This window comes from Lineus longissimus, chromosome 19, assembly GCF_910592395.1.
Source record: "Lineus longissimus chromosome 19, tnLinLong1.2, whole genome shotgun sequence".
Taxonomy (NCBI): Eukaryota; Metazoa; Nemertea; class Pilidiophora; order Heteronemertea; family Lineidae; genus Lineus; species Lineus longissimus.
Genome location: NC_088326.1, coordinates 12,011,444 through 12,025,190, shown reverse-complemented (window position 1 = coordinate 12,025,190; position 13,747 = coordinate 12,011,444). Strand labels below are relative to the sequence as shown.

The 13,747-nt window shown below is 41.4% G+C and overlaps 1 long non-coding RNA gene across 1 annotated transcript; it reads right to left on the bottom strand.

Annotated features, from left to right (window-relative positions):
• Positions 1-4,221: 4,221 nt before the first annotated feature.
• LOC135503354 (uncharacterized) lies at positions 4,222-5,931 on the bottom strand. Its single transcript, XR_010449891.1, has 3 exons — positions 5,849-5,931; positions 4,964-5,280; positions 4,222-4,486 (listed from the first exon to the last, which is right to left on the bottom strand). It is a non-coding gene; the product is annotated as an uncharacterized LOC135503354 (long non-coding RNA).
• Positions 5,932-13,747: the final 7,816 nt, after the last annotated feature.

The window sequence follows — 13,747 nt, the reverse complement described above, 5'->3', positions numbered from 1 at the left end:
CTTAATGGATATTAAATAATAGTTATAAAATACTTAATAGATCTATTCATGGTGTATGCCATTTTTTAGTACGCAACATTTTGAGATTATCATTAAAGGTCCCCAGATACCTTTTGGGGCTTCAAGAAGCATCCACTAAACGCTCACTTGAACAGTTCCAGTAGGGTAACGAGGCAGTAACTCTTGAAACAGGCTTAGACCTCTCTTTCGCGAGGCAGACGCATTACCATTGCATCATTGCATTGGATCTGGGATCTGTTCATGAAAAACCCTATGAAAGAAGATGACATGAATGATTGGAATTCCATTCCCGCGGCCTGAATGGGAATGACCGCGATGTGCTACGAGGTTGAATATCGAATCATCCCATGCTATCGACTTGCTTTGTTATTCAAGTATTTCTGCCATGGTTGAATTATGTTTGTGTGACGCTCACATTTTGTCCTCGAAACTCAGAATAATATATACAATATTCCTGTCAACTTCAGCGCGAGTATACAAGTGCCAGCGCTAGCTGGTGTTAACGATTTAAACTACTGTTGGAAGTTAACCCGGTGAATGCGTGTCCTGATTGCAAGCATGTCCGGGGAACAGAAGCAGTTTGAGAGTATAATTCACATACCGCTTTTGCAAACCACAGTTTTTGACATTTGTCGTATTTACACAGTGAGACCTAGATATAAAGTGATACGCGAAATAGTTCCTTTTTTACCTCTTTGCCATAGATTATTTGTCCGCTTCTACTCATAGCTTTTTTGATTGAGTGTCCAAATATTTGAACAATATCAAGGGTACGTTATTTCCTCTCAGCACTGCCTAAGAGTACAGACTGCTGGCATCAATCTTTGAAAACTGGCTGCAAACAGCGCCATCTAGAAGTGTGGGAAATCCACACTATAGGTTACTCAGCTTTTTCCGTACTTCATTTCCCGGAAAACCATAACAACAACCATTGATCAACAGCTTGAACACTTAGAAGACATGTATTTCTTTTTGTCCTCTCAAAATTGTAACATTCTTTTCAATTTCTGTCGTTCCAGGCAAATGTACACATGTTGCACAGCCCGGGTGTCGACCACAAGTCTATGCTCTCAGCCTTCCAGAGCCTTCTCCACGGTAGCCCCCAGCCGGGATCCTCACCAAAGGGATACCATTCCCCGAACATCGGACGGAGGGCACCAGAGCCCAAATCACCTTGTAAACTAATGCAGAACTTGTCAATATAGCACCACGTGGTTTGCAAGGAGAGGACGCAATTATATACATCACGTGGTAATTCAAAACGTGACTAAAATGGCGGCACGTCGTTTTCAATTATCAACATCACCTGGTTTCTCAACGCGTGACCGAGATGGCGGTACGTGGTTTTCAAGGAGAGGATGTTATTATAAACATCACGTGACTTTTCAAAACGAGGCTATAATGGCGGTAGTGTCGTACATTTTGGGTTCGCCGCCTTCAGGTAAATTATTCAGGGTAATAATGTTGGTGCGTATCCTATGGAGTTCTTCCTGTGTTTGCAAAAAGCACGAAAACAAAACATCTTTTTAACAGAACCGGATACTTGTTTTCTCTAGATCTTTTGCTATATTCGATAACGAGCCTGTTGACTGCTTTCAGCGGTCAGTGATCTGTTTTCGACGACGAAGTGTCCAATTCTACCATGAGGATCTGCGAAGCGGTTCTCTTTTGAAACTTCTCACGTGAGATCGTGAGATTTTGCGAGACGTGATGATTCTTGTGCCATCAGGAAAATCATGAAATTAATAGGGAGGTTGAGAACAGCGACTTATCAAGGATCCTTACGTGTACTGATTAATCTCTGTAGAAAGAGTAAGACTTGTGTACATTTCTATCCGTATACTTATAAGGATCCTTGGTAAGTTCCTTATCTCAACCTCCCTAATGAGAAAAACGAGACGATGTGGTTAAAGCCTACGCCGTTCGTTAAAAATTTGAAATTTGGAATAGCATTCCGCGAAGATGACATCACTGCAGCTGCTGCCCTCTATTTCCCCATCGCTGAATTACAGGCAACGTCGGACAGACATGCGGTTTCGTAATGGATTCAGGCTTTCTAACCAGGGCAGTTAGATTCAATCTGGCACATGTCCGAGTGTTGGAAATACTACATAATTGTTCTGAATATTTCTCTCTCTGACTCTATGGTATCATTCATGCTAAAAACAATGCAGTGTCAAAGATAATTGACTTTGAAATAAGCTCAAATGCATAGAAATAAGTGTCGATGTCCGACTGTCACGTGACTAAAACGTCATCAATATCTTATTCAAATGACCTTGTGAGCTATAAATAGTAACGTCGCGGAATGCTATTGACTTTGAAATTTTCTAATTTCGTTAATACCTACACGACGTTGGGTTCAGCATTGCCATTGTATTTGAACTTCAATGCGTTCGGGTTTAAGTACATAATAGGGAGATTTCGCAAATCCTCGCAAACGCGAACGCGAACGCCTATCTCATTGCTCGACATCGCGATCAGGAGATCGGCCAATGAGATAGGCGTTCACATTGGCGTTTCGAGCTTTGCGAACACTCCCTATTAAGATTGACCGGTCCAGTTCTCACCACATGAAAGATGGCTTAGTAATTTTAATAGAAGTGACTACTTGGCAAGCCCGGCTCACCAAACAGCGACTTTTCTTGTCCTGAATGGAGAGCCGAACTCATTAATATTAAAGTGAAGTCTCCAGCTCGCCAAACAGGGTAGATTTTTTACCTGTTTGGCAAGCCCGGCTGGCCGAACAGGGTGGCTTTTTAGTGCTGTTTGGCAAGACAAAAAAAGGTGCCTGTTCGGCGAGCGGCTTGCCAAATAGACTCGGCCAATTTTAATACATTGTATATATTATAGTAGTTCTTACTCGGCCAACAGGGCGCAGTTGGTTTTTTACTGCATGGCATACGTGTATACTGTTCTATTGTAAGGTAGGAAAAGTTCAGTTATGTGAGGGAGGGGGTCATGAACTAATAAATTGTGTTCCTAAATGCTGTGATTGTATATAATGTGTGTTCATTGATAATGAGTGTCAAAAATGGTGCCATTACGTAGGGGCAGGCAGGGTCCGCAACTGTTACTGTCGGTAATCTAATCAAAATTCCTTCCGAGAAATAAAAAATTTCCGCAGATCACAGCGTCACACACGAGTAATTATTTAACTGAGGATAAATGTGTACATTGAAATGGGTTAGAAACCGTCTGTTCATGAATGGATATGAAACGTTCTGTCATGGGTTTCTACAGTGTACATACCACCAGTGCTTTAGCTCCCGGTAGTAGAGCCCATTGATAATATTCTTTTGTAACACCGGGTGTTTCCATGAGACACTGTGGCTTCTCTAGGAGTCTGTAGTTCATGGATTCACTTCAACAAAGTTTAGTCAAAATGTAGTCTGCCCAAGTGGACAAGCAGTCCCGGTGACCTTGCGAAGTGATGATTAGCTAGCTGCACATTTGATGTGCATAGATCTCGTTTACACTTGCATGACAATTTTAAGTTACACTGCAATATTGTGATAGAATAATGTCGGTGGGTCAACATACAACATCACCCCGAAAATTACATAATTGTGTTTATTTTCCCTGGCAACTTAAAGGCGGTAAGCCCACCATAAAATGTGTTTCGTGGGGGCTCACTGTTATCAAGGTGTGCCCTGATAACCCTTTCGCGAGACTGAAGAACAATCGGAATTTAGGCCAAGGTGTATTTCCTGGATGTTTGATGAAGTTTAAGGATTGTCAGACGTTGCCCCGTTGTTTTACACTGGTCGTCTATTTACAGGGTGTCAAAACTTGGATATGGCTTATAATGCATCTAGAAAACGACAGCAGGCGGTAAAATCATATCACTATAAACAATAAGCTTTAGAAATGTGCTTGAAAGAGTTGCATCGACATTGCATAACAATCCGTTGAAAAAGGACACTCGCAACCTCGACTCGATTCCTGTAGAAAATCGACTCCAACTTTAGGATAAATCCGCCATTATAAATGTATCGTTATGAAAAATATGTGGATGCAGAATCGAGGGAAAGCTCCTTGACAGAATGCATGTTATTGTTACACGTATATTGTATAGGTTAACTATAAATAAAAACTGTTGCTTTGAGAATATATTTTGTTTCTTTACCTCACTACATTTGTAGGACCAGTGGACATAATACCAAGAACAGATTTAAAGAAGAAAGATCAACATCGACGTAATTTTATGCTATTTGGTTTTATTTGAATTCACCTTGCAACAAAATTTCGAATTACAAACAGATTGCGAGTTACAATTAGTGAGATTGCGAATTACAAGTGAATTGTTGATGAACAGTTAAACACATGAAATGCGCGTATTCGTTCCAGTCCGAAAAATGGGAGAATTCCGAGTGCTTTACAGGTCTTGGGATACAGGCGTCCCTAGGGCAATAAGTTCTCTGTTGTGACGTGGTCATCTTAGAGTCTCATAGTATTTAGGCACCTGTTGGAAGATAGAAATGAAAATATGTTTCGAACCCTCGATCAAAATAGGGGAAAAGTTGTCTTTTTTGTAATCAGCGCACTCTGCCGTAGAGGGGCCGATTTTGGCCGAGTTCTCGTGGAATGACTCTACACATTGCATCCTGTTAATAGATCATCATCATATAAGCACCCACATCAGAAAAAATTGGCGATTGATTGATTCTCGTATGGGATACGGGCTAAATTAGACTCTCGGTGATCACGTGTGATTGGTCAAAGAGAAGGTCGAAACTAAAAGGAAGGCTACGGCAAGCCCCCGCGCGTTCACTCCATTACCGAACGAAGTCAACGCCCAAGGAAATGAAAATGCGTCCAACTCTGACATATGTGCCGTTTACCAAGTAAAGAAGCAACTCGATAAAACACTGAGCAAAACTACCACGGCTGATGCAGAATTTGTCTGTTAAGTTAAGTTTAGGAAATATGAACGACTCACCTAATTGGCGGGGCATCTGTGAACGGGGCATCCTTCAACCATCTCTCTGATTGGAATGACGTCGGGTCCGCAGTAAACCATATTAAGCGGACAAGGCTTGATCTTGGGACACTTGAAAATTGGGCATCCATCCTTCATCTCCTTTTCGGGGGTGACACCAGGCCCGCAATAGACCATACTAGGTGGACAAATCCTCTGCAGTTCTGGGCATTTATAAGACGGGCATCCGTCGACCATTGTCTCCTCTGGTTGGACACCGGGTCCGCAGTAGACCATGCCTAGAGGGCATCGCCTTTCTCTCTGGATGCGTTCAGCAGCTATAGAATGAAAGACACGAACGAGAATTATTAAATTTATGAAATGGTAATTTTTCTAGTCGGGGAACACCGTTCCATAAGCTGTGCATGGTAGGCTTCATTAGACGTAAAGGTTTTTTTAGCTTTTGGAAGACCTTTCACAGTTGAAGGAATTGAGGTACAATAGGTATTCTCTGGTTGTCTCACCGAAACCGCGAGGGTGGAGCTAAAATGTAGGCCAAAACCAAAGGCATTGTGTCAACAATCATAAACAACAAATTGTCATAAGACTTGACCGCTGTAGCCAGTTTCCACCTCGAATATGAACTCTTGTAATGAGTTTTATAGCAAAGAATTCGCATTCGTAATCGTATAGTTCGCGAGCGATGCCGAAACCAACAAAATACCTCTTCGACACGATTTACCCCCCCCCCCCCCCCTCCTCTTCGTGCACCCAGAGTTTAACTAAATTTTAATGATTGGTTTCTGTGGGGACCGGGGAAATAATATGGTATCCCAAAAGTTCTTTGAACAGGAAACATGGAACAGTGCTACATGAGAACCTAATGTTATTACCATTATTACTTACCCACGCAACTGGCCATCAAAGCAAGTAAAAGAATCGTGTAGGTCATCTTCAAAGGGTCCAAACGCGTCTGGTCAGCTCGAAATATCAAGTGTGAATAACAAAATGAAGTGTAGGCGTTTAAATAGCGATAGTAATTGACCCACATTGCCCAATTTCCAAATGTAATTGCACGCCAGCGTGCCCTTATCAGAAACCCCCATCATTATTTGCGAAATTTTAAACGATACAAATGTATGTAGTTAGGAAATGAGTGTGCAATCAGCGCGTCTCCCATCCTCTCTAGCGGATATGGAACGATTTTTAATAGAGAGCCGAGTATCTTTATTAGCTCTTATAAGCTCGGTCAACAATATTGGGCGATTTTTATGCGACTTGATACCAGATAAATGCTTATTAGTCCGGCGACTCTAACATATTACCGAGCTGCCAGTGTAGACGTGTCAATTGTCCTAGGATAGAATGCCCGGGAAACAAAGGATTCTATTATGCGCTTCAATCTCGGAGCTATTGACGGTCAGGGTCTCTATAGAACCATATTGCAGAATACAATAGGGCCGGACACTTTTCCAGGGGGGCATTTGTTACTGTTACACCGGCTGCCCAGTCACCTCCCATTCTACATACTATTAAGAAGTTTACAAAGCACGTTCACGTTATTACTGGTTAATCAGAAGAAGAACAAACATACTGTAGTGAAAAGCCGCCAACTCCTTTAAGGGGAGAAATGGAACTTTGTCGCTAAAGAATGTCATTCAGGCCGATTTCGCAACCTTCGAACGAAGAAGTATGAAAGATGGTCTGCGGTATCATAAAGTCCTGCGTAAATTCAGTTCCGTGAGCGATACTGCAGATCGAGTAAACCATGAACTCTTCAAATCAGTCGTCGTTGAAATACATTTACATACCTCGACGTTCGCAGAGCTCCACGTAAGGCTTGGAAAACCTGTCTCTTGTTCCAGAACACCAACTGCTTACATCCACGTTGGTCATCTCATTCTGGATTCAGACGGGACGCAAAGTGACGCTTAAAGTGCATAAATCTAACTTTGCAAGAGTGTCTCCCATCCACGCTAAGAGACCGAAGGAAAGGAGACAAAGACTAATGATTTGGCAACTTTTATTTGGCAAGTATATATAAATAATTCAAAACTTGGAATAAGCGCGCTAGATTCGAAATGGCCTACCGCAGCTTGTTGAAGGTAAAGCGGCGGACAGTGTCACATTTCGCTTATTATGTTTAAAAATCTTGGCTTTCTCATATTTTCCACGCCTGCAACTTATTCCAATTTGTACAGTTTTAAGAAAAATCATGACATTACATGTTGAAATAGCATCAAATCAAATCATTCTAAAACACATATCAGCAGATTAGTCCCGGCTGCTCAATCGACGTTGGAGACAAACGCCAGCCTTCGCTCAACGAAGCGTTACCCCTTATAGTACATTTCATTTACAAGAGCAGCATTAGGACTAATAACGCAACGCTTGAGCAACCGGGCTCAGGGATCAGAAGCGGGTATAGGATGGAGGGTGGTGCAGTGTCGATAAGGAGGGTGGATGGGGAAAGGCAAATGGCAAAACACAGTAACAATTGAATACCGCCGAGTCGTAAGTAAGTTGGCCGCTTCCAAGGTGGCAAGAACCGATTGCTGATAAAAACAATGGCATATTCTGTGTTAACAGAATATGCTAACGAATAGAACTTACAAATTTCACATTTCATCCCAAATCCGCTCATTCAAAATGCTGCAGAGATTTGACCTGCTTGACGCTTATTGTCTTCAAGAGGAAATTATTCTCAAAACTGATATGGGCCTATAATATTACTAATATCCTAACCTAAAGCTTTCTCTAGGCCTTAAATTAGTATACTTTAGGCCTGCCTAAAGAAAGAAAAAACTATCGATACCCGAGAAAAACTAAGCCTTCAGAGTAAAGATATCGATCTACTACAAATAAATTCCTCTTGAAGACAAATAATATGTCAATAAGGCGCATCCGTGCATCATTTTGAGTAATTTAATAGCACAAAAATGCAATGTAGAAATACTTTTTTGCTGTGACCGAGACAACTACACAGACAAATAACTCCATTGCTGTTGCACCTCGTGCTGTGAAATAGATCAGTCGTTATCATGTCGCAACCATCACCAGTCGGAACATAAATTGCCACATTGAAAGCGGAACAAGAAATAGCAATATTCTGGGTCTGCAAGTACACAAGCGTTTCAGGAGCAAATAAGTTGACTTCAGTTATTTCCTCCTGGCATAATTCATTTCAGCCATTGGGGAATAAGCACATTTTTGCAAAGGTTCACATGAAACGAAAGATTAACAATGGTATGAGCCAAGAATATAAATTACAACAAGAAAATGGTACATTCCGTTTGACTGAACTGTTCCCGATCTGGTCTCCCCGGCCTGAAAAAGATAGATAACGAGTAAGTTACCAAGTCAAAATATACACTTTTAGAAATGAAAGGTTTTTTTTAGCATTTTCTCATGTTTGGTAATGGTGGTCAACCTGCCTCGGATTGGTCCCAATATAAGCCTCATTGCATTATCTGTAGCCAGTTTATCTGTAGCCAGTTTTAATATCGTGTTTTACCATATTTACCGTAATTGTGTTCCACAAATCTTGCATCCTGAATGTTGTTCTAAAACTCACGGATGGTCAACTTGGTACAAAGGCCTGCTTCACAGAATACGGTTTGGCAATCAGAAAACTTGCCCCCAAACTGATAACTTCATACGCAGAAGGTGTCGCGTTTGTTCGATTCCCGGGACGGGACAGCGAAACCACACAAGATAGAGCAATTCACCTGAAAAAATTCACCTGGAAATAATTTGAATGATGCTTCGGTCAACAATGGGCGATTTCTGTTCAGGAGACGTCTTTCAAATCGCCCATTGTTTCGTAAACGAGAGCTGGACAGACAGTTCCAGCTCCTCTTGGCAAGTTGCCTTTTTCTAATTGCTCGTTTCGTCTCGACCATGTACACTTGCATAGTCAGCAGTCCGCATTGTTTGCTTATCATGAATTTACTTTAAGATCACGCGCAGGTCTTATTGGTAATTGCTAGGGTGAAACTTTGTGCTGCTGGACAAGACTTATACAGGTCCACAAAACGCAGAATCGGACATGGACATCATTACTCCCAGCAAGAACCCAATGTAACCCCACAAATAGGGCCGTTTATAATGTTTAAGACATGTTTATACAATAATAATACTGAAGCTATTGCCTGGCAGTGACCTTGCTGATGATTTCATGGGGGAGGGGCCAGGGACCGTGACTATTGATAAAGTCCTCACGATATTATATTCGTCAACAATGGGGCACAGACTTTCAGATATTTTCGTGACTGACCTCTATTACCAGTACAGTCCAATATATATTTCATTTTTCTTGACTGACCTCCATTACCAGTACAGTCCAATATATATTTCATTTTTCTTGACTGACCTCTATTACCAGTACAGTCCAATATATATTTCATTTTTTTTGACTGACCTCTATTACCAGTACAGTCCAATATATCTTTCATTTTTCGTGACTGACCTATATTACCAGTACAGTCCAATATATATTTCATTTTTCGTGACTGACCTCTATTACCAGTACAGTCCAATATATATTTCATTTTTCTTGACTGACCTCTATTACCAGTACAGTCCAATATATATTTCATTTTTCTTGACTGACCTCTATTACCAGTACAGTCCAATATACATTTCATTTTTCTTGACTGACCTCTATTACCAGTACAGTCCAATATATATTTCATTTTTCTTGACTGACCTCTATTACCAGTACAGTCCAATATATCTTTCATTTTTCGTGACTGACCTATATTACCAGTACAGTCCAATGATAATATCATCTTTATTTTTCATTTAGTCTGTATATAATTCTAGGGCAGGGGTGGGACGGGGAAATTCTCCAGTGACAAACATTTTGATTGTCATTCTGGTAAAGAAAAAAAGTCCAAAATTGAAATTTATTCTCATAACCTTTTACAATGCTCGGAAAAAACTTTAAAAATGCACACATGGCGATTCACCACATGTACTCACTTTACCTGTGGATCTAAATATATTTCATCATTGAAATCCTCAGTGAAATTAAAACAAGACAAAAAAAGGGTTCAATGCCCTGAGTTTCCATGTACCGGGGACGATGCTAACGATAGGATTTAGCTGACAGCATTTGGCCACATGAACCCCTCCAGTCCAAAGACGCGGGGGTCGTCAGATCAATTTGAAACCGCCATGGACATCACTTCTTCCCCCTCACAGGTCGGTCGCGATGACCTCCATGTGCAAACCATTTTGGCTGTGGATGCCCTGGTAACCCATGTCGCCTAACCAGACATAGCGCGCTGCCTGACTAGAAGTTACCGCCTCTGAGACCCAGGGTTGAGACACTGGGGTCTGCCCCTAGCTGACAGGTGGCTGGAGATCCATATCATAGAGCATACCAACCGTACATAACCGGCTGGACTGGTACACCCTATCAGGCTCAGACTCCCCAACGGAGTCTATTGAGCGCAGCCGCAGCGCCAGTTAATATGGATGGATTTACGACGTCAAATATCTGTCGACCTGATGAGCATTCGTTCACGGTACACAGAGTTTATCGGGGTTGGGAGCGAAGAGACAAGACCAGAAACTCCTATGGGGTCGCGGGCGCAATGCAACCCGAGGAACGAGATGCACCCAAAGTACAAGCTCGAAAATAACTGGCTCATCCTTCACCATAGGTATCATGAAATACTAATTTTATAGACAGGCCTCATTAAAGTTTGGTATCACAAGGAGTAATGTTAAGCAGTTTTCAAAGGCCTCATATTTAGTGAAGAGGTGTGGCAATAATGATAATATATCAGATCCAATACCAGTCCCTTGACCAAACCCAACCATTGCTTGAAAGTTCAGGGGGGCGTGGGGGCTTCTGAAAGAAAAGGTATTGACATGACAACTACGGCAGATAGAAACATATGATAGAAGGGCTAACTCGCTATCTGAAAAGGGTAAGCAGGTGTGTTGAGTGCTAAGAAGTTTGTCCCAACATTTGTCGCCAATTCAACATTTTTCTCAATTACAGTTACGTGTTGTTATTTATTTTATCACGATCAATAGAAGGGGTGTCGGAGCAATTTGGAGGTACACTTTCATCCTAAACTTCACATTTTTCTTTTTCCCACTTTGTTCGGGAGGGGAGGGGGTTAAATTAGACAAAACCAGTGACCTGGGCCATGATGCCATCCATGCACGTTTCAAAATATTCGTCTTGGTAGTATCGGATAGCAATCCTGGAATAGTCCCTGCAGCACCAAGCCAGCCCCTTTCACTGGCAGTGGTTCATGGGAAGATTCAGATACTAAGTAAGGTAAGGGGGTACAGTGCCCCCGCTATAGGTGAGGGGGTACAATAGCACCGGCACAGGTGAGGGGTACAATACCCCAAGTATACAGTTAGATTATTATACCCTCGTTGTACATTAATGTGTTATGCTTTTTTACAATGTTGATGCAAGATAACAGACAATTTGCGAAAATACTCTTCGGTCATTTTGATAATATGCCCTTTTCACTAGCAACTGAAGTTACACTATCATTACGTTAAAGTCAATTCTTAACTCAAATTATCACCAAAGTCATTCAAAATATCATGAACCTTAGAAGAAATTGACAACTTAAAGTAAATAAGCGTGTCCATTGTTACCTTTATGCCATGGTAAACATACATTGCCTGTGAAAAGTGCTTTTCAAAATGGCCGAAATTTATTTTTGCAAACCATCTATTGATTTTGTTAATTTTGGAGACTGTCAAAGTCCTCGTCACACTTCTCACAGGCCTAACTACAGAATAGCCGGTGTAACGTTTTTGAGTGTTTCTATTTTTGAGTGTTTCCCCTCATTGTTTGGGAACGCTAAAAGATAGATTGACAAGTTTTTCTGTGTATCCCCCTATTGAAAAGTCGTGGTCTCTCTAGCTGCCTATTGTTTGGAAACACTGACACATGGGAAACAACCACAGATGTTACACCGGCTATTCTGCAGTTGCTCCCTTTTAGGCCATGGTAAACACACATTGCCTGTGAAAAGTGCTCTTCAAAATGCTCCGATAGTTCTTCAAATTGAGAAAAAATAACTCACCATGATGGTGTTCACGTCGTATCTTGTAATAAACCGGTTTGGCAGCGGTGATTGAGCAGCATTACGTGTGCTGGACAGGATAACATGTCGGGTGCCTGTAAGGGTAAAAATTACAAGATAAGACAATACACAGTATCAAACAATAGTCGCAAAAGTTGAGGAGGATGAGTAATAGGGAAATTAGGGTTTGAGACGTACCGCTTCGACCTTGGAATAATGTCCCTTATCCTTGCTTCGACACAACCAAACGCTTTCGTTCCCAAAACCGGTCTGTCGTGCCAGCAGTACAGGCAAATTCAACGGCCCTGAACGAGCACGTAACATACTTGTATTACAACACTAATTACATCTTGGGACTGAAACACGACCAAGGAGAGGTGACATAATAAGGAGTGGCGGCCATATTGTAATTGATGCCTCTATTCTTCAATCAAGTTTTATTGACCAATTCACGTAAATGCTCACGACTTTGAGCTGACGGGTCAATGAATATACCTCACCTGTCAAATGATTTGGGTCTCGGTCGGTACAGGAGTCAGTCCGAAGAAAAATGACAGTTAATTTACTTAACCTGGCGTTAGCTAACTTGGCGTTAAATTTTGGTTGTTCGAAATGTTAAAGATAACATTAAATTTAACTGTGGGTTTGAGGTAAGTTGAATCTAACGTTAAAGATACCGCCAGCGTCTGGCAAATATTGTTTTAACAACTCAAAATAAATTTGACAAGTTATCTTAACGTTTGCATAAGATAATATTACCGTATTCTTGTATGGGTCCTTCCCAAAACAAATAAAGCCAGTCAAGCCGAAACAGTTGGCGATTTCTTGAGAAACTAAACGATCAGTTATTTTACCATGACATGGTTTGTGTTGGGCCTACCAAGAGAAACAGAAAGGTACAGAAACTACTACATACGGGAGGCACTCTATGCATATTTGTAGCATACGACGGGAATGAACACTTCTAGCCAACCATCGTCATTATAAGATAGATGGAACCACACGACCAGGAAATTCCACCAACCGCATTTTACGGATAACGATAAAGGCCGGTGTGTACGGTGCGTCTCGCGTTTTCCCCTTTGTCCATAGGCAGTGCGGCAAAAAACAACAAAAGGGAAAGTGGCAAAATGGTAAAATGGCAAAATGCACCGATAATCGGACAAGTCTGTGGAAACATCCGTTGCTGCGTGTCGACCGTGCAATAGCGACTACGTCAATAACTCCGTCAACTTGTGTTTGAAAGCGGTCTTTAGTACTCTAAACCGAACGTTAATGCGGCCTTGTCTTCTTCTAATGATTTCTTGAAGGAACAACTTGGGTGTGATATTTGTCGGTTTTTCAAACAAAAACAGGTTCCAGCAGGACTTCGCCAAACACGACAGTTCTGCTAAATCATTATGCTGAAACTTTGTATCTATAGTATTTTTATATCTGTCTACCTGACGGCAGTGCTGAAATTTATACTTAGTATGTATTAGCGCAATTGGAAATTTTCAAATTCAATTACAAATTTCAAATTTTTAACGACTGGTTTGGGCCTTTAAATCCAGTACACGATTCCTTTAGCCTCTTTATGATGAACGAGAGAGGTAAACATTCACAGGTGAAGAACTGGCTTATTTTCCGATTATATCTCCTGCATTCTCCAGCAAAAGAGTACAAAAAGCTCCTCATAACATATACAGAGAATCACAAACTATGATGCACAGACTACGAAAACCTCTCCTCTGGCGAG